We start from the raw sequence: 25594 nt of genomic DNA on the forward strand, positions 1-25594 counted from the left end.
TTAATCAAGGAGTAGACTGAATCAAAAAGTATCTAGTTGATCACTCATCAAGAAAAATTGCTTCACATTCACCTTATGAATCTTTGAGTGGTAGTATGCTTCCCAATATGCAACAACTATGCAAAACTGATCAAGTCTGATTCACAATTACCTGAGTATGATTCTGCTTATAAATAACATTTTAACTTAACCACTCATTTAGAAAATATGAGTCGCCAACAGCATTCAAATCGTTGATTCTAAGCATTCTGCTCATCGTCAGATACTCAAAGGTGATCTCGTCTTTTACTCATCACCTGTGGGCAAACTCGCTAAAATATCTTCGTAAAATATGTTTACTTTATTTGTTGATTATAGACAACCAATCGAAAAGCTGGAACCCTTTAATTTTGAAAATACGTTTATTAGTTTGCTACTTATGGTAAACTTATTGACGCCTGTTAAAGCCTCAGTCAGATTTCCCGGCCGGTGGCCGTAGACCGGTGGTAATGGTGTGAGTGATGCCCCAACATCGGTCCTCATCATCGGCCAAGTAGTCTTTCACACATCTGTCACAGCAACAGGCATACCCCCGCCGATGTTTGTACGGCGAGTGACTCCAGAGGGAATCACTTTTGACCGGCGTGGCACCGATTACTTGCCGGACATCGGACAGTTTTCACCGATCGTCGGCCGATGTCTGTTGCCCACCACTCACCCCCGATGACCTCAGATTCAACGTTCACTGGACGATGCTCGGCCATACATCGGCCGATCCATGAAAGATGTGTTAGTGATGGGTTGCCGATGAGAAGCGATGTGGGTCATCGGTGGATACATCGCTGATTTTTAACTACAACTTATTTTCTCCCGATGACCCCCACCGATTCGCCCGATGGCCTCAGTCACCGTCCAATTACTATGGATGCCTGACCGGCAACCACGCCATTTTTATCAAGAAACACATCGATTGCCCATCGTATACCCCAGCGCTGGATGTGTGCGTAATTTGTTGTAAAACGATTAAAGGCAAGTCGTACAGGTCACTGCAGCTGGCATAAAATACCAGTCAAAAATAATATAGAAGTACCTTTCTCAAACGACGAAATGCACCGATGAGTGGATTTATTTGCAATCGGTGTGTTAACAACAGAATTTTTTTTTCATTGCCGAACAGTCGCCCGCGTGGCGCAGTGGTTAGAGCGTCAGCTCTAGAGTCGCGGAGTAAGGAGTTGATCCTTATGTCGCGGGTTCGAATCCCACTGTGGGACGTGGAGACCGGGCCTTTGGATGAGACCGTAAAAACCGAGGTCCCGTGTAGCAGTAGGTGCTGGCATGAAAAAGATCCCTAACTGCTCGATGGCCGTAAGTGCCGAGTATAGGACAAATTTGCAGCTCTCCACCGGCAAGTGGTGGCGTCTCCATATGAGTGAAAAAATTCTCGAGGGGGACATTAAACAACATACAAACAAAAAAAAAACATTGCCGAACATACATATATAACGAAAACTTTGATTCATTAATTTGGCATCGCGACTCTGTGTCAAATGACCCTCATGTTAATTACATACGACGATTTTTCGGCGAGTTTGCCCACGGGTGATGAGTAAAACACGAGATCACCCGTGGGTATCCGACGAGCATGCTGCTATAACATACTACAAGATTTGAAAAGGTAGAATTTTTAGGTACTTGGGAAAGAGACGTGCTTGAAAGAACCTCTTCCTGTTCTTGAATCAGAAAAGTGTAGGTCATATGCAAAATATGGAAAATGTAGGTCACTTCCAAAATAAGATTTGTAATCTATAGCATAATTGCAAATAACAATCATCTAATAGAATATGCCTCTGATTAACATAGAAGTTACAGTGATGTTGAAATAAACCTGAAGAATAAATTCAAAATGAACAGTCATTTGGAAAATCTGGGTCACTTATGGCATCCATAATATCATTGATTGTCTGAAGCGTTATATCGTCACTGGTTTCATTAAAGGTGCTTGGACACAGATTTGATGTTAATATTTTCTCAAATTTTCTGTATAATTTCATGACTTATATGTTGCTATAGCATTTCATACTAAAATATAATAAAAATCTTATTTCATCTCGAAGTTATTGAAACTTCAAATTTCTGGACGCCTTTGATTGACACATCTTTGCACTTTCACAAATTTTAATTTTATTCTTAATACTTAAGAAAAATGGCAATTTTGCTGTGTATTAATGAAAAATATTAAAACTATAATCCAGAAAATTCAGAGTAGAAATGTTCGAAAGCAAAACCCACTCACAGTATTGTCAGTCCGTGCTCAGTGGTGTGTGCATACTTTAACAATTGAACACACCCGGTGAATCGTAAACATTAACAATAACAGAGCTCGTGCCCTGTTTACAAAAACAGTTTACGTTTCACGGGTGTATTCAATTTGTTAAACTCTGTACACAACACTTAGCACGGGCTGACGATATTAGTGAGGGGGGTTTGCTTTCGCACATTTCTACTCTGAATTTTCTGGATTATAGATGTAATGTTTTTAATTAATACACAACAAAATCGCTTCTTTTCTTAAATATTAAGGATAAAGATAAAGTTTGTGAAAGTGCAAGGATGTGTTAATCAAACGCGTCCAAGAATTCGTAGTTCAATTAATTTCCAGATAAAATAAGTTTTTAATTATATTTTCGTGTGAAATGCTACATATGTATTGCAATATATAAGTCGAGATATTATACAGAAAATTTGAGAAAATATTATCTTCAAATCTGTGTCTAAGCACCTTTAAAGAAACAACACTCTAACATCTACAAACATCACCAAACATTCGCAAAAGATTTTATGCATTAAATATAAGTCATTATGTTAGACGGGTCCCAAGCTAATGCTTTAAAAAACAATTTAAGGCTTTTTGGTCCTACAACAAATCCAAATAATAATTTATATAATCAAACGCATACAGAAATAGCTTCCAATAAAAATGTAAGAAGAGATTATAAGAAATTTGGATGGACGGACACATACAGATGATAGTATCCTGAGGAGTCATTTAAGCAAGGGCTGTAAAAGCTGATGAATTCAATGTCATACCATTGCTTTCATCGACATCTCCTCGAGTAAGTATAACAACGTGGTCAACATAATGGTCCCGTTCTAGGTATACGATAAGATATGAATCGTTAGTGCTGGAAGTATGGGAACAGTTAACATAAGGTACAGTCACCCACAAGCCATCCACTGCAGAAGAGGCGTGAGAGTATTCGTCAAAAGCGCTGCTTACATTGGCCTGCTTCCCAAGAGCAACGTTGGCAAAGCGGGCTGAGACAAAAAAATAAAGAGCATGTAAACATTAAAACACAATTAGCTCAGTGTATCTCTCAGATTGTTTCACTGCTTTTGAGTATTCGCTGCATTGTATATGATTCTGATATTTGTTACTTACATTCAGAGTTCGAAATTAATTCCACACTCACACATACACACAAACGAACACAAAATAAAACCAAAATCAAAACAAACAAAAATATAAAGCAAAAGGGGCTATGTGTTTATAAAACACAAATGCCCCCTTCAACGTGAAGATGTAAAGAGTAACATTTATGTTATCGTATAAGATTTTAGTGAACGTAACATATGCTTTTTTCCTATTGTCAATTATTCTGCCCCCCCCCCCCCCCCCGATTTTATCGATTGTCCAAAGGATAGTTTTTTGGGGTTTTTTTTGGCACTGCCAAAACTTTGAAATTGAATTAGAGTTGAATATACATGTCAAAAATGAAAGTTTTTACCTAACCCGATTTAAATATTAAATGTCAATATTAAAGTATTTTCTGAAAGACAGAAGGAGGGACAAGATAAAAACATTTTGCGTTAGATTTTCGGGGGAAGAAAAATAATAAGAAGAAAACCTGCGAATACACAAAAAATTAATTAGAAGAACAAAATCGACGAGATTGTCAAAGAAATATTTTAGCCCACCCCCCTAAAAAAAACTTTTGAAAATTCTAAGTAGACAAAAACTCGATTGCAATATTCTTACTAGTTGTTAGTATGCAGACAATGTTTCCTCCAGAGAGCCGTATTCCTTGTATTACTTCAAGACATTTTCCTTGGATTAGCGAATTCTATGAATAAATTAAAATTTAATCAGTTTTCATATCAATTAAAACATAGAAAGTATTCATAGTATTTAGAAAAAAAGCTTTTAACACGATTACCCTTAAAATAAGCGATTCATATTGATTCCAATTTTTTACGTGGTATTCGGCAGCAGGAAATAAGCAAAAAAGCTTTGAAAGTTAAAAAAAATTATCTTAATTTATGAATTGCAGGAAAATAAAAAAAAAAACCCTAAATAATAATGAATACTTCATTTTGAAATACATGTATATCATCACTACGCCCCAAAAGGATATCTAATTATTGAAGCTGAATTTTTTTTAAAATTAATGACAGCCTATGGAAATACACATGTAGCAAATTGAAGATTCGCAAATTTAAATGTAGATGTATCTTACCTATTTAAAAATTTAAAAAAGAATTGAGATGCATTTTAACCATTGAGAAAATAAAAATGAAATATATTTATAATTTTAACAAAACTTTAATTACTAATACAGTGACATCTACTTCAGTCTGTGGTGTACAGGGATTTTTTTGAGATCGAGGACAAACTTTAATATAACTTGAAATATGTACAAGTATTATAAAAATAAAATTTAATCTAACAAGAAGTCACTAGTAATACCCCCGCTTTGATGTGAATATACTCTCTCATGTTGACATCGAATTCATACAAAAATGAATCCCACCATCTGGCATGCCTAAACAAAAAATGTGCAAATTTCAAGGATCTTCGCTAAGTAGTTACTGAGAAAACTTGGTACGGACAGATGCACGGATCAACAGGAAGTTGACGTCGGATTCGAGCAAAAATATGAATCTCATCATATGGCACGCCTAAATAAAGAATGTGCTAAAATTTCAAGCATCTGTGATGAGTAGTTGCTGAGAAAACTGCGACGAAAATTTGTTACGGACAGACACACGGATAACAGAAAGTTGACGTCTTATTCATACAAAAATTTATCCCACCATATGGCATGCCTAACAGGAAGTTGAGATTAGATTTCAAGAAAATTGACTCCCACCATATGACATGCCTAAGCAAATACTGTGCTAATTTCAAGTATCTGTAATGAGTAGTTGCTGAGAAAACTGCGACGAAAATTTGTTACGGACAGACACACGGTCACAGACAGACAGACACACAAGGGTAAAACAGTATACCCCCTCCTTCGGAGGGAGGGGGGGTATAATAAATCAACATCAAAGTTAAATAAAATTATATTGTCTGAAGTGTGTATAACACATTTAATATTTCGGAGTAAAGCTTTGTAGAACTTTTCAGAGTTGGTGAAATCATTAATCAATCATATTACAGAAAATCAAAAATTGGTATTCATGGATATAAAAATTAGCGATAGCAGAAAGGAGTTGCTGTCATCAAAATGGATGAGCCAAATACTCAAAATTATAATAAATAAATTTTAATCCTAAAATTATATAATTCTAAAGTTTTCTGTCAAAATATGAAGAAATTCTTGATCTTTTATCACGCGATGATGACGATGATAAATATTGAACTGCATATTAAAATATTGTTGTGTCTGCACAATTAAAAGAAAATTTTAAAAAAGATTCTAAAAATTTCAATTTTTTAAAACCTCTTTTTTTTTTGCAATCAAAATCTGAAATCTTAGATGTATGTATCTTACGCACTCCCATTAGTTGAGTATTACTAGTGAGATTTAAAACTTTCTATAAAGTCCTTAATTATTAAATATCTGAAGAAAATATAAACAAATTAAAAAAAAAGAAATATAATAACATTAATTCAGACTTTTCATAATCTTTAAAATCTATCATTCATTTCATTAAATTTTTATACATATGATCATTAAAAGATTATTCTACGGAAAATAACAAATCGTCTTCCTTATGTACTTTGCCGTCACGGTAGCTCAGTCGGTAGAACGCTCGCTCCGTGATCGGAAGGTCGTGTGTTCGAATCATGGCCACGACTGACATAAGTCGATAAAAAATAGGTAGCAACTGTTCCTTCGCCAAGCACTCGGCACTTTGAAGTGAAAATTGCGGGTCCTTCGGATGATTCTCGAACGGGACGTAAAACAACATACAATCAATCAATCATTATGTACTTTCCAACAAAATCACAAATAGATTTGCCGTACCTGCGGCTTGGAATAAACAAATGCTAGTGTTGATAAAATCCCAACAAACAAACCTGGTGTTCTTGACAACTTTTATTCATGTTCCTCAATTCCAATGGTGTGGTCTCTATCGAGGAATAAGGTTCTGGTCTCAGCTCACACGTTAATTCATCTCTCCTGTACACTACAGACAGACATAAACTGTTCAGTTTACACCTATCTAAGCACATCCGGTATCCAAACGGTTTGATAGTATCCAGAGCTCCACTAGAGTTTGTTATCATACCTTGACATAGATAAAATGTGCAAGAAAATAAAAGAAGAAATAGAAATTCTGATGATTGCGTCATGGTTGTTATGTATGATTCTTGACAAATACTAGTCAATCAAGTTACGAGAAAACGCTCATATTTAAAGCTTACGTTAATTTTTACAGTAAATCATTTTAGCTATATGCTTAGATATTCATTGTCGTTTCGTTTGTGGAATAATTAAACTAATTTAGATGATGCCGGTGTACCTCGAATTTTTTTTAATTAATCTGTGAATAATGAATGATTTAAAAAACTGATCAAGACATAATTAAGTTTCAAAGAAATCCTGTGGTATTTCACCATTGAATAATGAATAATTATCTGAAATCTAAAGGATCGAAGAGAAAGGGTAAGGGACAGAAACACCTAACAGGTGCATTGGGACCTTAGTGATGTGTTTGTTTATTCATAAAATATTTTTTAAGAATAAAATATGGGGAGGATAAATTTCGATCATAGTTTATTTTTAAAATTAAAAAAATGTAAATGAAGATTAAAAGAACGCTATCTGACAAATAAATAGAAATAATATATATTTTATTAATAACCATCATTATCATATTTGTTCAGGAAGAGTAAGAAAACAGTTTCGGAGACGGGGGAGGTCGTCTTACATGTAGCAGAGCTCTCGGAGACCCGAGCATCCGATACCCGAGTAGCGGAGAGTTACTGAACACTGATTTTGCAATTTTGCAATAAAATTAATTTGCATAAAATTTTTTTTGCCCTTTTTACACTCATAAAACGCCATTTTTTTCTTGCATCAAAATTCTAACTAGTAATAAAATCATTTGAAAGTCGATCGGAAGATTTTACTGATTTTACATTATACTGATCTAAGGACACTCCCCCCCCCCCCCCCCCCCCCGCTTTTTATTCTTTTTCGGCATAAAATATTTGTTACAAATAAACCCTAATCATAGACTTAATTTTAATAAATTTTAATGGGAGCTTATCTGTCTTTTCTGGTTTTAAATTGATAATGTTTATCTAATATTTAACATTTTGAATCATTGATCTCCGCTTTCAATTTTCGTTTCCGCGTCTATGATAACTTTGATCACATGGCGTTCTATAATCTTAGTTTCATTTGATATGCTAGAATTAATTATTCCTTTGTTCAAAAACCTTTTTTTTTTTGTAAAACTTGTTTTACCATTTAAAATTGTTTTCCTTTTGCAATATCTTCATAATTAATTATGCTTTTATAATTTATGCAAGTTTATTACCAATGATACTGATGGTTTTGCTTAATAATGTTTCATGTTTTTGTATTGAACACATTTGATCGGATATAGATCAAAGGATTTGATAAACAAAGAGTCCAAAGACCTTATTTTAAAAAATAATGTTCATTAGAATTTAACACACTCTTTTATTCCACTAGACATGACAGGATATGTCTAAATATCTTTAATGTTATAAGGCGTGAGGGAGAAATTTTTTTTAATTTCACTTGTCTGAATAGGGTGAGTTAAGAAAAATGACCAACCACATATTTATCAACCTGCACTTAAAATACGGGCAATGGGAATAAATTTCTATGTCTCAGCATATGTCTTTAGATAGTGTCTAAATGCCATCCAAATATCTCATTGACATCTCAATTCACAAAAAAAAGTTATGCTCAAAAATGATGCTTTTTATGGTGACATTTTAATGTCAGGAGTTCAACACTTTTTTGTGACATTTTGAAAATTCAATATATTTATGAAGATCTGTGAAATAAATAATAATGGTTCATGTTGGAAATAAAGACTTTCCTGATAATATTGAAAGTATTGAGCTTTAAATGTAGACTGTAGCAACTTTCGTTTGATCAAGTTGTGGTCATGATGTTGAAAAAATGTTACAAAAACATCGATTTTAAAAAATCTGAAGGACAATTAGGTCAAAAAAACTTAAAAATATCATATAAATCATAAGCAGCATTTATGACAGTCAGGTATCTATGCATGCCCAATAATGTCAGGAGTGCAACATTTGATGTTTTGCTCCCCAGCATAAAAAAACTTTTATCAGTATATGACACAACGAACATTTTTACCAAATAGGTTTGTCAATTACAGGGTCTGTTTGTGTTTCAGATCTATATTTCTATGGTCAGGATTGCAACACATTTTTTTTTTTTAGAGATTCAAGATTTATGATGAAAAGACTTCTATTCATGCTTAGAAATATTCTTTAATTAATAACGATCTATTTGAATAATTTAGTACTAAATTATTGACAGTTTTGTTATTAAAATCCTTCTTCAATTTTATCAATTCAGATGTATTTTTAACTTTTCTTTGATTTTTTTATGAATGTAAAAAATAACCACACTGAAAAATTGTTATAAAATTCAAGAAATTCCACCTCAACTTCACTGAAACAACACAACAAGTTTTGACGTAATTTTCGCTTCAAAATCTTACTCAAAGGGTTCAGATAGTTTTCATTGCCTAACACATACTTTTAAATACAATGTATATACCGGTATATAACATTGCAAATAATCATGTTTTGAAAATTGAAAAACTATGATAAAAAATATCAAAACGATGAATTGATTTACAAGCTAAGAAAGGCTTATTGTGTGTTATAATTTTTAAAACAGTGTTAAATAAAATACATATCAAATGTCAGGAGTGCAACACAATAATTAAAATAGAGTCGCTTCAAAAGCTAGTATTTTTAGTAAGAAAACCTTGATATTAAAATTCTTTTTTGGTTTAGATTTAAAGAATTGACTATATAAAAAGTGATTTTGGAGGAATTTAATTGTTTCATATTTCTTTCATATTAAAACTTTTCAAACCAAAATTGAAAAAATAATGTAAAATAACAACCAAAAAGCCAATTTTTTCCCACATATACATTAAATATGATTTAAACATATTTTATTGATTTTTTGGTACTCTCGTAAAATCAACATTTCATGAAATTTACTTTTCAAGCAATCAATATAAGGGAGAAATGGTTTCCTTACTCCTTTATTTCTTAACATAGATCTGACATTCTTTCTTGATGAAGATTCTTAATATAGTTTCCTATTAAAGTTGTCACTTTACTTGTCTCCGAAATCCTGTTAAACTTCTTCCTAATCTCGGAAAATGAAGAAGAATGATTTTGTTTACAGGTTAAACTGGCGATCGTAGTTCAGCAAAAAAAGTAATAGAGTTCACTCTCCGAGGCTGGTGAAGGGAATTAAAAGTGATAACATCAGTACGGAAATGTTTTTAAAAAATTCCATAAAATACTTTGCGATATAGTCTGTTCGAGGAAAATACGTCCAAAGGTGAAGCACGTTTAGCAAGGTCTACCATCCATTTTTTACTGACTAAATATATATCAGAGAGTTTTTTTTTTTTTTTACATTCATAAGATATCATAATTAAGATGAAAATAAATATCAATTGACAAACTTAAATGCTCCTCGAGCTCTTAATATAAACAGTCCAGATTCGCAGAAATTTGGGAGGGGGATGTTGTCACCCAGTGTACGCCAAAAGCACTAGCCCAATGCCCGAACACTAATAAAAATTTTGTCGGGTTAGTCAAAAGAGGTCGACACTTAACCCAACTGGGCTAGTGCTGAAAAAAGTTTTTGGCGCACACTGGGGGGTCACATTAATTTTACCAGTGTATAATATTCGATAGAAAACGAAGGAAGTGTTTTCGGAGCTATGACCCCCATCCCCACCCCAATCTTCCAAAAGAAAAAAAAAACATGTCTGGTGAAGTTTATTATATTTTTTTTTTGTTTTTGTTTTTTGGTATCTCAAGGAATTTCCGTAAGGTAGTGTTTCCAAATGTTTTAATTTATATTGCTTAAACACTCCTCTGACTTCACTTAGCTTGTATTTGCCGAAAAACAGAAGCCAGAATTAGTTCCAAACAATGTCATTTATTATGGGATGACAACATATAATTATAGAAAATACAAAATTTAATAAAAAGAGACTAAGGTCAAGACTCCTGAGAAAAACTTTAAACCAATTAAAATTGCAATAAAAATTGGCTTCCCATTATGTGATTCTTACATATAATATATATATATATATATATAATATATATAAATTAGCAAAATAGGTGGCTCCAAAATATATCCCAAATAAAATGTTCACATTTAGTTAAAGTAGATTAAAAAATCTAACTGGGTGACCACATGCAGCAAAATACAATTCATTTAGTGGCCTAATAATATTCAAGGGAGAATTTATTTTGTTATTTTAAAGGTTTTTTGCCATTGGATACTTCTTTCAGCGTATTAGAGGGGGAAAATCTTGCATCTCTCTAAGATAGAGTTAAGCTTGACCTAGAACAAATGCTCTACGACTTATTAAACATTTATAAAATAAATTATCTTATGTAGCGGAGATACAAGTAATCTAATCATACATGTATTCGGGTGTAAGGTTTAGCGAAAAACAATTTGTTAGTATTAATATAAATGTAGAAACATACAGGGAAAATGTTTAAAACTCTTTCAGAACAAAAAAAAAGAATACTTTAGATCACCAAATTTTCGCTTACCCTAATTTTCACGAAATGATGATTTGTATTAACATGGACATGTGAGACAAAATTTTCAGGAATTTTCATGAATATTGGTTCCCGTTTTACATAATCTTCGCGAGCAGACAGTCTCGTGTAATAACGAGAAATAATTTTTTATAAAATAAAATGGTGATTTAAAGTAATGAATACTGTAATAGATTTTCGACAATTCATTGATCAGTTTACAAATGCATTTCTGACGGAAAACAGCGTTGAATAAGTTATGAAGACATTTCGACATCTAGTCTTTCGACCATGCTTAGTTGGAAATCATCCAATTATGAATAAGTAATAATAATTACATTTTGAATGTCCCCAAAAGTACTTTCTATCTGACTTGAAAGGATTCCTTTTTAATTATAAATTAATTCATTCTTCAAATAACAATTTGGTAAATAAAAATCCCGATCTTATAAGGAACATTTATTACAAAATAAACTGCACTGATTAAAAAGAAGTTAGATAATGCCTGTTTTAGCTTGTCAAATTTTACCTTGTTTTAACACATGCTTTGTGAACGAACCTTCCATGCAATTGTTAGTTCCATTACGGAGTTTCTGTTGGATTGAAGCCCTCTTCTGAAAACATCGGATAAAAAAATCGGAGAGGGCTACATTATTGCAGCCAAGCAACACTTAGTGAAGTATCCCCCCTCCCAACCCCCCGAGTTAAGTATGGATGTCAACAATATAAACTTCATCAAATCTCAAAAAATTGTCGAAAAAATCTTACCTGGCCTAAGTATAGGATATAAGTTTTAAACTAAATTCATTGTTCTGTCGTAATTTTGAGAAGCAGACATACACCGCCGTTCCGCCAAAAATATAGTCCTTACTACATTTCAAAGTCAATAATTCATTTCTATTTAAAGTTGTACTATTATGAGGAGGAAAGAAAAATATCATCTTTTTAATAATTAAATCCCTGAAATCTAAATACATAAGAAATATATACAAATACTAGACTTTGACCCGTGCGTGCACGGGTTGACATTGTTATGAATGCATCCATGTGCATATCGGACATTTACAAAATAGACATTGATATTGTAAGGTACTTTTGAGATAAACAATGAATGTGAATATAATTCTGGGTTTTTTTTGTTTTTGTTTTGTTTTGTTTTGCTTTTTTTTTTTTTGCAAAATTGTTGCGTAACGGCGTAGCGCAGAATGGCTTTGACCACCAGTTAGCTATAAATCAAGTCATGAGTTAGAATCACGCCGGAGCTTACATAAATTTCACCTTTCCAAACAAATTTAATAAAAGAAATTATGGATATTCATTGAAAATATGACAACAACAAAGAGTTCAGCACTGCTGATACCTATAAAGCGTAGTTACCATGACAACCTTTACATATTTAGAAGAACAGGCTGTCCCTTCTATATAACGTACTGAAGATCAATAACAATAATTTACATATTTCACCCATTTTTTTTGAAAGTGAAAGAAATTTTTAGAGGTGAATTTAGATATAAACAATAAAATGCTTTCTTTGATGGTTCACGTGGGAAATGCACGGCGCAAGCATTGCAGGGGGTGTTCACCGTATTGTTGACAGACCAGGGTCAGAGGTCATTACATGTATTTACATAACAAAGCTATAAACCTACAATAATCCTATTGATTTCACTGCACTTCTAAGAAATATAATGTGAATTTTTTGCATGGAATCAAATATTTCTTTGCCCTTAGTTTATGTTTCATATTCACCGCGTTATAACTTTCAGCAGTGAAGGTAATAGTAAACATGGCGAACAAATTCAAGTTGCAATCATTTAGACACATTTCAAATTGAAAATATGGGTTATATTGACGTTATTTAATTACTTCGATTTGTTTCAAAGTTAAGAAATGAAAATAATGTTATTGTAATTTTTCGCGGAAAAAGAATGCTAACTTCACTAAGATGTGATTCTAGCTGGAGTTGTAACCCCCCCCCTTCCCCTCAAAAAAGCATAAAAGAAAGGAAGGATAAAATAAAATCGGGTAGTTACATTAATATTGCTCCTACGATCATGAGCTTTTTGCCCCCGTTAAGATGGCCAGAGACATAAATAACATATAATAAATGTGTCTCCGAGATGGCGAATGATTACCCACGTGGCCACTATATCACATTTGTATGGATAAACTCAGAAAGATAATACAAATACGTGTAAATTTTCATTGGAAATTTGCTATATATTCTGTTCATATATATTAATGATTTCTTATATATATTTATGATTTCTTATTAGAGAAATTTTAAAATAACAAATATATAATTATCTACTTAGTACTTCTTTTGTCTTCTCTGATTTACCGTGAATGTAATGCGCACGCGCAAGATTGTAAAATCCAAAAAATCCAGATGATTTCCGGAATTTTTTGTGGAATTTTCGTTGATTATTAATTAGCAAAGGCTAATTTAGAAAAAATAAAAACAAATTGGTAATCTTCAAGTACCAATTATGTTTAAAATATATATAACAAAAGACAGTACTCTTCCGATTTATCGGTATTAAAGGCCAAAAATTCGAGTCTATTATTTTAATATAGTAGTATAGATATACTTTGAATATTTCATTAAGTCAGAAACCAGACAAGAATCTCTCCTTCAAAAGTTTCCTCACGAAAAATGGAGATGCCTTACCAGGCATTCGTGCAAGATACCAGAGTTTCCTATATACATGTACTCCTATTAGAAATCTTTTAAATTGTCATTATTACAATTTTTGTGAATTTATTTCTTAAGACATGTTGAAAACTGTTTAGAAATCATAAGTTACGGATAATTATGAATATTTAATATATATTATGAAGAGATACAAAAAATATTTGAAGTACGTCTGGCCTTAATTTTTTTCCCACAATACACTTTATTTTTTTTTCGAGCCTCTGAATTCTCAAATGATTTGCATTTCGTTATTTTGGGTAGGACTCTCAATTGGATGCGAGCGGTTGATGTCATGCGGTGAAATGGTGACTCCCCATCCCTACACATATTTTAATCACAGTAATATCTGTATCAATGTTCTCCTCCTTATCATCTGTCCCCTGTACGGGTATGGGTACACTATGGAAACGTAATGATGTTCCTTGTCAATATTGCTGGAGATTATTGTCTGGTCCATATTGCTCGAGATGGTCTAGTCCACATTGCTGGATACTGTCTAGACTATATTACTCGAGACTGTCTAATCCATATTGCTCGAGATTGTCGAGTCCATATTGCTCGAGATTGTCGAGTCCATATTGCTCGAGATTGTCGAGTCCATATTGCTGGAGACTGTCTAGTCCATATTCAAGATCATCGACCCTCTGTTTGAGTTCAGGGTTGATTTTTTTTTCAAAGACTGTATTCCTTCATATTTTTTAACGGCATTTCGTTGTTCTTTTCTTGAGCTTAATATTGGTTGAATGCAACTTTGAACTATTACCTGCTAAATGAGATGAACAAAAGCCCCGAGAACAGCTTAACTGTTTATAGCTTTCACAATGATCATATCTCCCACGTGGGTTCCTGCAAAGATTTTGGAGAATCAAGGTATTATGTGGGTCTTGAAAAGATGAACCTTTGGAAGTTTGGAACTAAGGCATTGAGGAGATGTTTTGCTGACGGGCGATGGTGGTGTTTGTAGCCATTTCAGATGAAAAATCATAAACGTCTTGCAATAATGAAGAAGACATTATACGTCTTCGTGATGATTACTTCACTGTGAAACTTATTTCGACAGGCCTTTTACAATAAGTGTCAGGGACATCGACATAACGTGGCGAGTATAGCCCACTGGACTTGACAAGAGTCACCAGAAGATCAACATTTAAGGTATATTCGACTTGTTTAGGCTGAAATGTTACCAACATTCACTACAACATTAACAGAAGTGCTTGCCACAACATTAACATACACATCTAATTTAGGTTTTCTGTCAGAGCTCAATTCCTTATATCCTATGTTTTATGGTTGGTCGGAGGTCCCCAAATATAAAATAATTATATGATTGCAGGTACAGATTCTCCGTAATATCCATGGGGGAAATCTAGGAAAGGAAGGGAATGGAAGTCCACCTTCCTACATATATTTCACAGGTCTGTGTAAATGTTATATTTTGGGCGGGTTATGTTTTAACACCCTTCCCCGTTTTCTTTCATGTGCGAACTAGCAAACTAAAACATTACTCAAAAACGTTACGTGTTACAAAGTAATATTTTGAAACAAAAATAGTTCTTGTATTATTCTGGTAACCATAGAATATATAAAGGTAACCCAGACAACTTTTCTAATTACAGTAAAATACACTTACAGCAGAGTGCCAGGGAGGAACAATTTTGATTTGTTATAAACGTAATTCGTTATGTCCGCGAAGTTAATAATACGTTTTAAAACTACAGGGAATGTAAGAAAGCTGTTAAGTAAACAATAAAAGAGTATGGGAGTTACTGCTGCAGCTGTTGCAGAAAAAAAATGCATAACTCTCTTACGCATGATTTTGCAATAGTTGCAAAGTTAATTCTTATACTAACAAAGAAAGTTATTTTATTGTTTATATTTATGTCTGTATAAATAATCATATATAATAAGATAACTACGTTAAATATTGTATTATTGATATGGATGTCATTCTATGCTTCATTGATAAAAGAGCCTATGCTCAATAAATCTTTACAGGTGGTTTGTTTGCGGCTTTAAAGTATTGATAAACGACCTTGGTTATCATAAGAAATACTGGAGATAAAATTCAGTGGATGTAAATATTTCATTATAAGCATGTTTTTCTAACTAATTATCTATTTAGTCTTGCGTACTTACTTTTTATTTGTCCATAGATGTCGATCTTAAAGAAGAGATTGAATAAATCATATATCATGATGACAGGCTTTGGTGAATAATATCGAACACAATTTATATCATCTTCAAAACATGCAATAATCCTAAAAATAAAAAAGTTATTAATATTCAAGTATTGCGTTAAGAGAGAGTTTAATATGAGGGTTTTCTCGGAACTTGATTGCAAACTGTTGAGAATTGTATGTAACAGCATGGTGCAATTGACATTATCAGATTTACTCCTGCTTTTCTTATATGTCAAAATTTTACAAATCCAGTGTTTCGGGGTATCTTTAAATGGAGGGGAGATAACAAATAGCGGCGAAGCTTTGGATATAATTAAACCATTAGGATATCGGATGTGTTTGGATAGGTGTAAACTGAACAGTGTATGTCTGTCTGTGGTGTACAGGAGAGATGAATTGATGTGTGAGCTGAGAGCAGAACCCTACCCCTCGTTAGAGGTCACGCCCCCGGAACTGAGTGACACAATTAAAGTTTGTCTACCCCACCAGGTATGTTAGTACAGTGTACTTCACCGAACACATGAACACATATCTGGTTATTCAACATTCATAAAGATAAATTTGAAAAAAAAACCCAATGATAATCAGATGTAATCTTTTAGTCACAGTAACTCTGAGAACATGAAAGATGGAGATAACGAACAATTACCAAGCTCAAAAGTTAATTGAAACAATACGAATCGGGAGCAGAGCAACCAACAACCTCTTAAAACATCAGAGGTGGAATCAGTGCCATGGAGGAGTAAGCATACCCAGTCGACCGGTAACACCCGTCCCGGGTGCTCCTTGTATTGGAAAACGGAAAAAATTGACTTAATGTTAGATAGAATTTGCTGACAAGGTTATTGTATCTACCATTGAACTTGCAAAATGATGACTTTAATCGAGACTGTTGATATTTTTGTTTCGTCAACTTGTTTGTCAATAACTTACCGTGTTTTGGAAATTGTTCATACGTAGAGCTTGCTCTGGAGTATCGAATCAACTGACAGATATAAACCCCGCATGCAGGTGTTAATGGTATATTCCTGCATAAGTAAGGGAAGTTGACGATTAAAATGTTAAAGACATCATAAAGTATTGTTGTTAGGTTACTGTTGACGGTTTTTTTCTAGTAAAATATCCAAATATGAAACAGATGTGTCAGATTCTGTGGTATCATTTATCTCAAGGTCATTAGGATATATCGACTTGACATATGAATGGACGTAACAATTGTTAATTGATAATAGATCGTTGATATCTCTAAATATCGAGTTGAAGGCCACAGAAAATGTTCTCCCTATCTCATGTATAAGTTTTTGAATAAAGTATTTTAAAATTAATACGAAAGCAGGTCCGTTAATAACGAGGAGCAATTGATACCCATGGAAATTCCGGCAGATTGTTGGAAGACCTGGTCTCCAAAATTCACATAGATATTGTCAATCATAAACTCAAGCCCTAGAGGGGCTTTACTTGTCTTAAAGGATGCTAGGTCAACGATTTACTTGGTTTAAACACCCGAAACTGTATTAATTAGGTAAATAAAAAAAATTTGAAACAAAAATGAAGCTTATCTTGATAGTGTCTATATATTTTAGGAATGACTTTAAAATCATTACATAACTATGGGTGTAAAATTTCGTTGCTTTTTATTAGTTCAAATTTGCCGATCAATAATACAACCATAGTAACGGAAGTGACGGAAGTGATGGGAAGCGAGGGGAGGTAAAAACTGATACATAGGCCTAGCAGCCGTGTTGTTTGTTTACATGTGGTAAGATCGAATTATTGTTTGAAGTTAAAGGTACATTAATTAAATCTGGAATTTTCCATGAATCCCAAGGACTGGAAATGAGAGGATTGTATGGATACAGATGATTCAGCTGATTGTCAGGGGGGGGGGGGGGTGTCCCCATACCACACCAGGTTATACAGAAATAATTTGTGTTCCTTTTTGGATATTAACCAATCAGGGGCTAAAATACAAACAAAATTAAATTATTAGAGGATATTAAGTGTTTATTGTCGGATTATATTTTTATGACAAAGGAATTATAATGAGTGATGCTCCGTAGCCGCAACAGTATCCATGCCGAGATTTCGAGCTTTTCGGTTTGCCTAGGAATATCAGGGGAAGTTTTCCCAACGGCCGTCAACGGATGAGTTCATTGGTTACTCCTGAAAGGTGTCACAGGGTAACCCTTTGTCGGTAACATTTTCTATTGAATATTGCGATGATCTGACTACTCTGATTCAGTTTAACAAGAATGTTGATTATATTATAGTACTTACAACTGTAAGTATAAAAGCACAAAATATTTAACTTTAATGATAAAAAAATTTTAAATTCCTTCCCCAATATGGTTCTGTTATTCATTCCTGGGGCTGTTTTCCATAATCCATAAAGCTTCATCTCATGCCATGGGTTTCATGTCAACTCCATTTCCATTCTTATGGAAAAAATAGAATGGGCACAAAAGCTATGGCTTGCGACGATCAAAAGGGCTAGGTCTTGACGTACCTGTTTTCATGGATTTTACGTATGTTTTATTTTAGAGAAAATCACATAGGTTGTTACTGTTGTAATAGATCAAATTTTGCGATGGCGTTTAGGAAATACATATTAATACAAAGTAGTTTTCAACATTCGGTTGGCTTAAAAGGGGCGGGTTCAATAGAAACTGCTTCCACCATGCTTCATCAAATATTCCTGACGATGAGCAGAGTATGTTTAATTGAATATTGAATACAATTTACTTCTAAAAGTAGTATATCCGTAAATGAATTCTAAGTTCTATATGAAGTTTAAAGTAAAATAATTTTCTAAACTAATTTTCTTATACACTAGACAAAATTGCTAACGCACCACTTGTTATTCTTATCTGTGAATTGAACATTTGCCTGATCAGTACCAGTATATAAACATAGAGTTATTGACTATCATATCGCCGCGTTGTCATCTAGTGCCTTAGTGTCCATACCAAATCCTATAAACTTCCGGTTGCCCCAATTTTGTGAAACAATCTTGAAATTATCGTGTGTTGCTTACTTAATGCCTTGGCTATCTATAGTAAACATTTTTATGTTAATCTATTTGCAACAATTTTTCATTAGAGGAATTTATTATGTTTTTAATTGTTTTCATTTTTTTTTCTTACAAATTTCTCCAGAGGAACCCCCTGCAGACACCATACTGTCTGCTTGAAGGCGCTTTTCCAGGATCAAACGCCGCATACGGGGTAGCTTTTTTCCTGAGTTTTATCTTAGTACAAACATAAAGAACACAAACACAAAGACAAAATTGAATTTATTCTTCCAAAAAAGTATAGACGCGATTTTAATTATTTTTTATTCTATGAAATGGTTATGCTTCAGTAAACATAGTTATTTATCAGTTACAGGCCCGTAGGAAGCAAATTCACTTTGAGGGGGCACAACCATACATTTTCAGTTAGGGGGGGCACTATCAACTACCAAAATTCCTTGACAAACAAAAAAAGGTCATCAGACGTTATTATTGAGGGGGCACAAGCATATAGTAGCTATGTTTTTCTTATAGTATTCTATGTATCGGCAACATTATTGGGAAGGAGGCACCCCCCCACCCACCCACCCTCCGGTTCCTACGGCCATGAGTTAAGAATTTTTAATGCCTCATTTTTTTTTAGTAACATAATTATATATCAAATACATCATAAACAAGTTTTGAAAGTTGTTGAAACTTAATAGTGAACATCTTAAGTAAGTTTTAGTTCACTTTCTACAGCTTGAGTATTGTCAGTGTATACATGTTAATATCAATATCAGAGACTTATGTGTGCACAGTCAGAATGTTTTTTTAACAAAGTGATTTCGTTAATGATCAATGACAAGGTAAGAAATTTTACGAGTTCCATTTTTATACCGTGCTAACGCGCGTCACTCAATTTGTTTGCACACATCGTTGCAGTTATGAGACTACATATGATAAAAAATATTACTGTAATACAAAGACATATATATATATATATATATATATATATATATATATATATATATATATATATATATATATATATATATATATATATATATATACGAGGGGTTATCGAAAAGTTCGTGGACTGATGCGATAAATTTAAAATACTATGTAGTCTGTGTTTACAAAATTTATAAGGAACATTAAACAACAAAAGTTTAAGAAGTGTGGAAAATTTTAGCTTAATACGTTGATAATTTGTCAAATTATTATAAAATAAAAAAGACATTATATGATCACCCGGCGCTGTTGTCTTTTAGTTTCATGACGTCCGACAACGTCATTACTTCTCAATGCGCACTCCCTCTGTCTCAATACACTTATCTTGAAGAGATTCCCTGGAGTTAAGTAAAACTGAAACCTGTTTTGTTTATATGGTATGACAATGTCATGAACGGCTGATTTCAATGCATATAAAATTGTAAACAAATCTATACATAGGGAGAGATACTCGCTTGATTATGCCAGCATATTTTGCTTGATGGAGTTCAATATCTACCACACATGATCAACGTTACTCTTTGACGTGATTGACTTTTCACACCTTGATTACAAATCGACATTAACTGTGCATCTCTCATCTTACTGAATCTCTTTTGGTATTTAAAAACAAGTACTCTGGGTGGATTTTATTTCTCTATAGACAGTTTAAACATTCCCGAGGCTCATACCAGTTTTATCAGGAGCAAAACTTTATAGAATGTTGGAAAAAGAAATCCCTCCCCCCTTTTGACGTCATTTTAAGCCCTTAATTGTTTGGGCACTCCTTATAAAATAGACCATAAAATTTCATAGAACTTACAGAATTAGATTAAAATTGCACATTTTGCGGAACAATTGTGTCCCATCACATGTCTGAATTAACGGGAATTTTTGATGTCAAGTGCTCATATCAAAAGAGTTTTTCTCAGTTACACTCAGGTTGAAAAAACGTCATGTTCGAGGTTGCGCCGCCTGGACATACCATTGCTTACAAAACCAATACTAATTTATTAAAAATTAAAACTTATGATTTGTGGTTTATTCTATAGATAGAAAAGATGATGCTAACTAAGTATTTTAAAATTCATCAATGTACTTAAAGCGGTTTTAATTTTATGGCGCTAGTCCACGAACTTTTTGATAACCCCTCGTATATATATATATATATATATATATATATATATATATATATATATATACACACCATTTTTTCTTCAATTACTCATCAATAAAAAATAGTAATGAGATAAGTTCAGACATGTGGTTTAATATTTTATAATTTTAAAGATTTGAATTAGATTTAAATTTGTAAAAATTCAGTGATGCTCTATAATGAAACAAGCATTCTGAAAATATTGCATAAGCAATTCTAGTCCTCTACCAGCAATTGTAATTCTAACTTGGTTCCCATTAAAATTAAAAAAGATCGTAATTCCTTCAAAAATCATCGAAATGGAACAAAATGTAAACTAGATCTGTTCATTAAGGTAGACACATATACCAAACATCAGCTCAATATCAATAGCGTTTAGGAAGAAAGGAATAGAAAACAAAGTAGGGCAGACTGGCAGACAGATAAGGAGGAAAACCCCTCTGCTTTCACCGGTAGGGGACTAATATTTATAATAAGGTCCGTTATTTTGAAACCAGATGTTAAAGCTAAGTTCTTCTAAAATAGACAAAAACTATATATTGTTAAAAGCCTTATCAGGGAGAAACATTACAAATTGTTCAATATTCTTCTAATTGTTTATAACTTACAGTGTACTGCTGAAGGTCGTGGGTTCAAACCCCGGCCGCGACTGACCCAAGTCGATAAAACAAGAGGCCCGTGGGCCCCATTGCTCACCTGAGCACGTTAGCTAGGAAAAAGCACATATCAGTTCAGTTCAGTAATGAAAAGTTTACAAGGGGGAGGGGAGGGGCTTGATTTTAAACTGAGGATGCTTCCATATCAATAGAACAAAAGGCTTTGCTGTTCTTCAGCAGAAGATTTTATAAGTTTTTTCCCTCTATATTCCTATGTAAAAATTTGATCCCCCATTGTGGCTCCAGCCTATCCCCAGGGGTCATCATTTGAACAAACTTAAATCTACACTATATTAAGATGGTTTCCTAAAATTTTCAACTTTTTTGACCCAGTGGTTCTTGAGAAGAAGATTTTTAAAACATGCCACCAAATTTTCACTATTTCTGAATTATCTCCCCTTGAATGAGGGCGTGGCTCTTCATTTGAACAAACTTGAATCCCAAGGATACTTTGTGGCAAGTTGGTTGAAATTGGCCCAGTGGTTCTGGAGAAGAAGTCGAAAATGTGAAAAGTTTACAGACGGACAGACGGACTATAGACAAAATGTGATCAGAAAAGCTCACTTGAGCTTTCAGCTAAGGTGAGCTAAAAATAGGTAGAAACTGTTTCTTCGCCAAGCGCTCGGCACTTGGAAGTGAAAGTTGCGGGTATTTTGGATGAGGCCTTAAAAACCTAGGCTCCGTCAGTCCGTGTCACGGCGAGCGTTGACACGGCTCAATGAACCTAAATGCCGAGTAAAGGTCTAAAGGATGTGACATAACTCCTATCTGGGGCCTCTTTTTCTGCGACGAATTCTATTTAATCTACAACGATTTTGATAGTTCTCAAACATGAGTGAATAAATACGACGCCTTTTGAATAGTTTGAATAGTTCTAACACATTTTAATTATAAAGATTACTGCATTATCTATGATTTTTTAGACCCTATGACAGCAAAATTCGGCCTGGTTTGTGACAATATGAATATGTTCTTTTATGAAAACAGAATAGGCGGGTCTTAGTACAAAAGAGGGATATACATGTCCGAGGAATCTACCTTATATGGCTATTGTTATTATTTCGCACATTGTCGCTTACCGAGAACAATTGTCCAATCCGATGACAGAACGACAAAACATGCTGGTTTACTACATGTTGACATTCTATCAAGGGCACGTGGTTTGGGTCAATTTACACGATATCTAATCTCTAATACATTTCAAACTTTTAATGGTCAGCCAAGGCTATTTATACATAATAATACGCATGGAACCTCAGTGTTTACCGTTTTGGGTCAAGAAATGCACAAGAATCTTCTATTCACTGATTCTCGAGAATACGTTTAGACCTTGAGGATTGCCCACAAAACGCTTTACAAAACTTTGAACTTTGTATATTTATAAATCAATTGTTTGTAAATGTGAGCTGAGAAATTGTAGATCCGTGTCTAATCTGTGTCTCAAATGCATAAAAATTATTTATCTGAAAGCAGGTTAAAAAAACAACCTTTTTTCCAAGCATAAAACGTCATTAGTATTACTAGTAATGCAACTCATTTAGCTGATTGGTCAGTTAGAAAGTATCACCAGTGTCTCGATTAGCATATGAATTTATTCTTACGTCAGAAAAAATAGTTTCGTCGATCTGTTCATAATGGGAAAGGCCAGGTAGATTTTACATTTTTAAAAAAAAAACATGTGAGCGCAGTTAGGTACATTTTTCTCCTTTCACATATAGGTTGATTTCAATAAAATATAGTGACCAGCCAAAGGAGCAAAATGTACCTACTTGCGCTCGTATATTTTAAGGGCTTCAAAGAGTGGGGCGGGGCCAAGGTTCAATGGGAATTGGATGTAAACATGGTACCCCTACTCAAAATAAAGACATATATCTTCCAAATTATGTTTCTATTTTCGATAAAAGTAGTATTTTATGAGGGTATACATATCAGTGATTAAGTGCATGAAAAAATTACTGAAAAATTTAGAAATTTAATTTTTTGTCAATTTACCGGGGGCCGTATGTCACATCATCCTTTGAAGCCCTTGAACGGTATATGGTGACGTTTCTATATTGAGTGAAAAATTCTCGAAAGGGACGGAAAAGAACATAAGATTTTCAGTTATCTCTTTCATAAGTTTTTCTTAATTTCAATTATTCTTTTAAACAGTCGACTGAAATAAGATTTCACTGCACTGCAATAAAACTCTTGAAATTAATGTTTTTCTTATTTCAAAGGTAAAATGCATTAGAATGTCAATCTGCGCTTTACTACATGTGCATTTTATTAAACAGTCATTACTCAGTTTAACACATATTATTTCCTTACAGTGTGATATTTCTACAGTTTCATTTTCCTGCAATTTAATAAAGGGGTATATTTAAAACTCACAGCTTGAATTTCTTAGGCATCGATTTCCTACTTTTGGATGTCGTCGGTCCTATAACAGCACCTGGCCGTGCCGACTTATTGAATTCCGTGCGGCGCGGAATGATAATTTGTCGGCACGGACAGGTGCATGCTGTTATAGGACCTACGACATCCAAAAGTAAGATTTCAATGCTTATGTTTAAATTCTCTAATATCTCTCTTCATAATTGCTAATTTTGTTACTTTTTTATGAATTTTGCGCCTCTCAGAGAAGGTGTGCCTCATAGACCTTAGAACCGTTGTGATGTGGAAAATTAGCAGTTGTGACGTGGAAAGTTAATAACGCAAATGAATATTGCGAGGAGAAAAATGACAATTGAAATTAATTTCAAATGTACAATTGTTATATTTGTATGATTATATAATAGGATAGTTCCTTATAATTAAATTGAGCCAAAACAATATTATATTTTGGTGTTTCAGAGTATAGAAAATGCATAGTATACATGTAGTTACTACTGTTTATTCTATCGCGCAGTGACAAGGTTTCGTATGTGTTATAGGGTATTGAATTTTGTAAATTACCTATGGATGTTATAAAGAAACCTACACCGAATGTGAAAATTAGCAGTTGCTTGCTATTTATTTCTTGCTGTTTTGATTTAAGTGCAAAATACTTAGTACAACATAAAACTTTGACAACTGCATTAATTGATTACATATTAGTGATTCAGGTAGTCATGATTAAGGTTTCAAAGTTTGTAACGTTTTAAATGGTAGTAAAAATAATAATTTCTTTCTTAAAATTGATCTAAAGATTGATTAATTTATTGAATATTGAATTATTTATAGAGTTCCTTAATCAAAGGAAAATGTCATGAAGCAATTCAAGGAGTACGGCGTTCAAGAGAAAACATTGTCTGCATGCCAAAAACCAGTAATGATGACTTCAATGTTGTGTCGTCTTGTCTGATTATTATCAAAAGGGTTTTGTCGATCAAAAATTTGTCTGCATATTCAAATCCATCTAATTTTTTATATGACTCAATATTATTTCTTTTTTTTTTTCAATTACTTTTTTTTTTTTTTTTGGGGGGGGGGTCTTTTGTTTTAGTTTTGGTAGGTTTTGTGTGTTTTTTTTTAATTTTGAATTCAGATACAATAGCTCTTAAAATAATTAGCAGTGGGATAATTAGAAAGATACCGAGTTGTGATTTACTGATTTCACATCAAATGGACATATTTATTTCTTTCTCATAGCTCACTTTGTCAACGTCGCTCTTGGAAAGCAGGCCAGATTAAGCAGCACTTATGACCAACATTCTCAAGCCTCCTACGCTGTGGATGGTATATGGCGGATCTCGAGAGATAACCACGAATACTGTGCTCATTCAGAGAAAACTAAAGATTCATATCTTATTGTAGATCTTCATTCAGTTCATTATGTTGACCACGTAATTATACTTAGTCGAGGAGATGTAGACGAAAACCATGGTATGGTATTAAATTCATCTTAATCTACTTTCGTTGATAAATGGCTACAT

At 33.4% G+C, this 25594-nt stretch overlaps 1 long non-coding RNA gene across 1 annotated transcript; it reads left to right on the forward strand.

Moving 5' to 3' along the window:
• Nucleotides 1-16324: 16324 nt before the first annotated feature.
• On the forward strand, nt 16325-25366 carry LOC133189070 (uncharacterized). Its single transcript, XR_009721397.1, has 3 exons — nt 16325-16393; nt 24903-24987; nt 25311-25366. It is a non-coding gene; the product is annotated as an uncharacterized LOC133189070 (long non-coding RNA).
• The last annotated feature ends 228 nt before the right edge of the window (nt 25367-25594 follow it).

Source organism: Saccostrea echinata, unplaced genomic scaffold (assembly GCF_033153115.1).
Source record: "Saccostrea echinata isolate AGI-Se365-2 ecotype Australia unplaced genomic scaffold, CSIRO_AGI_Sech_v1 ptg000016l, whole genome shotgun sequence".
Lineage (NCBI taxonomy): Eukaryota > Metazoa > Mollusca > Bivalvia > Ostreida > Ostreidae > Saccostrea > Saccostrea echinata.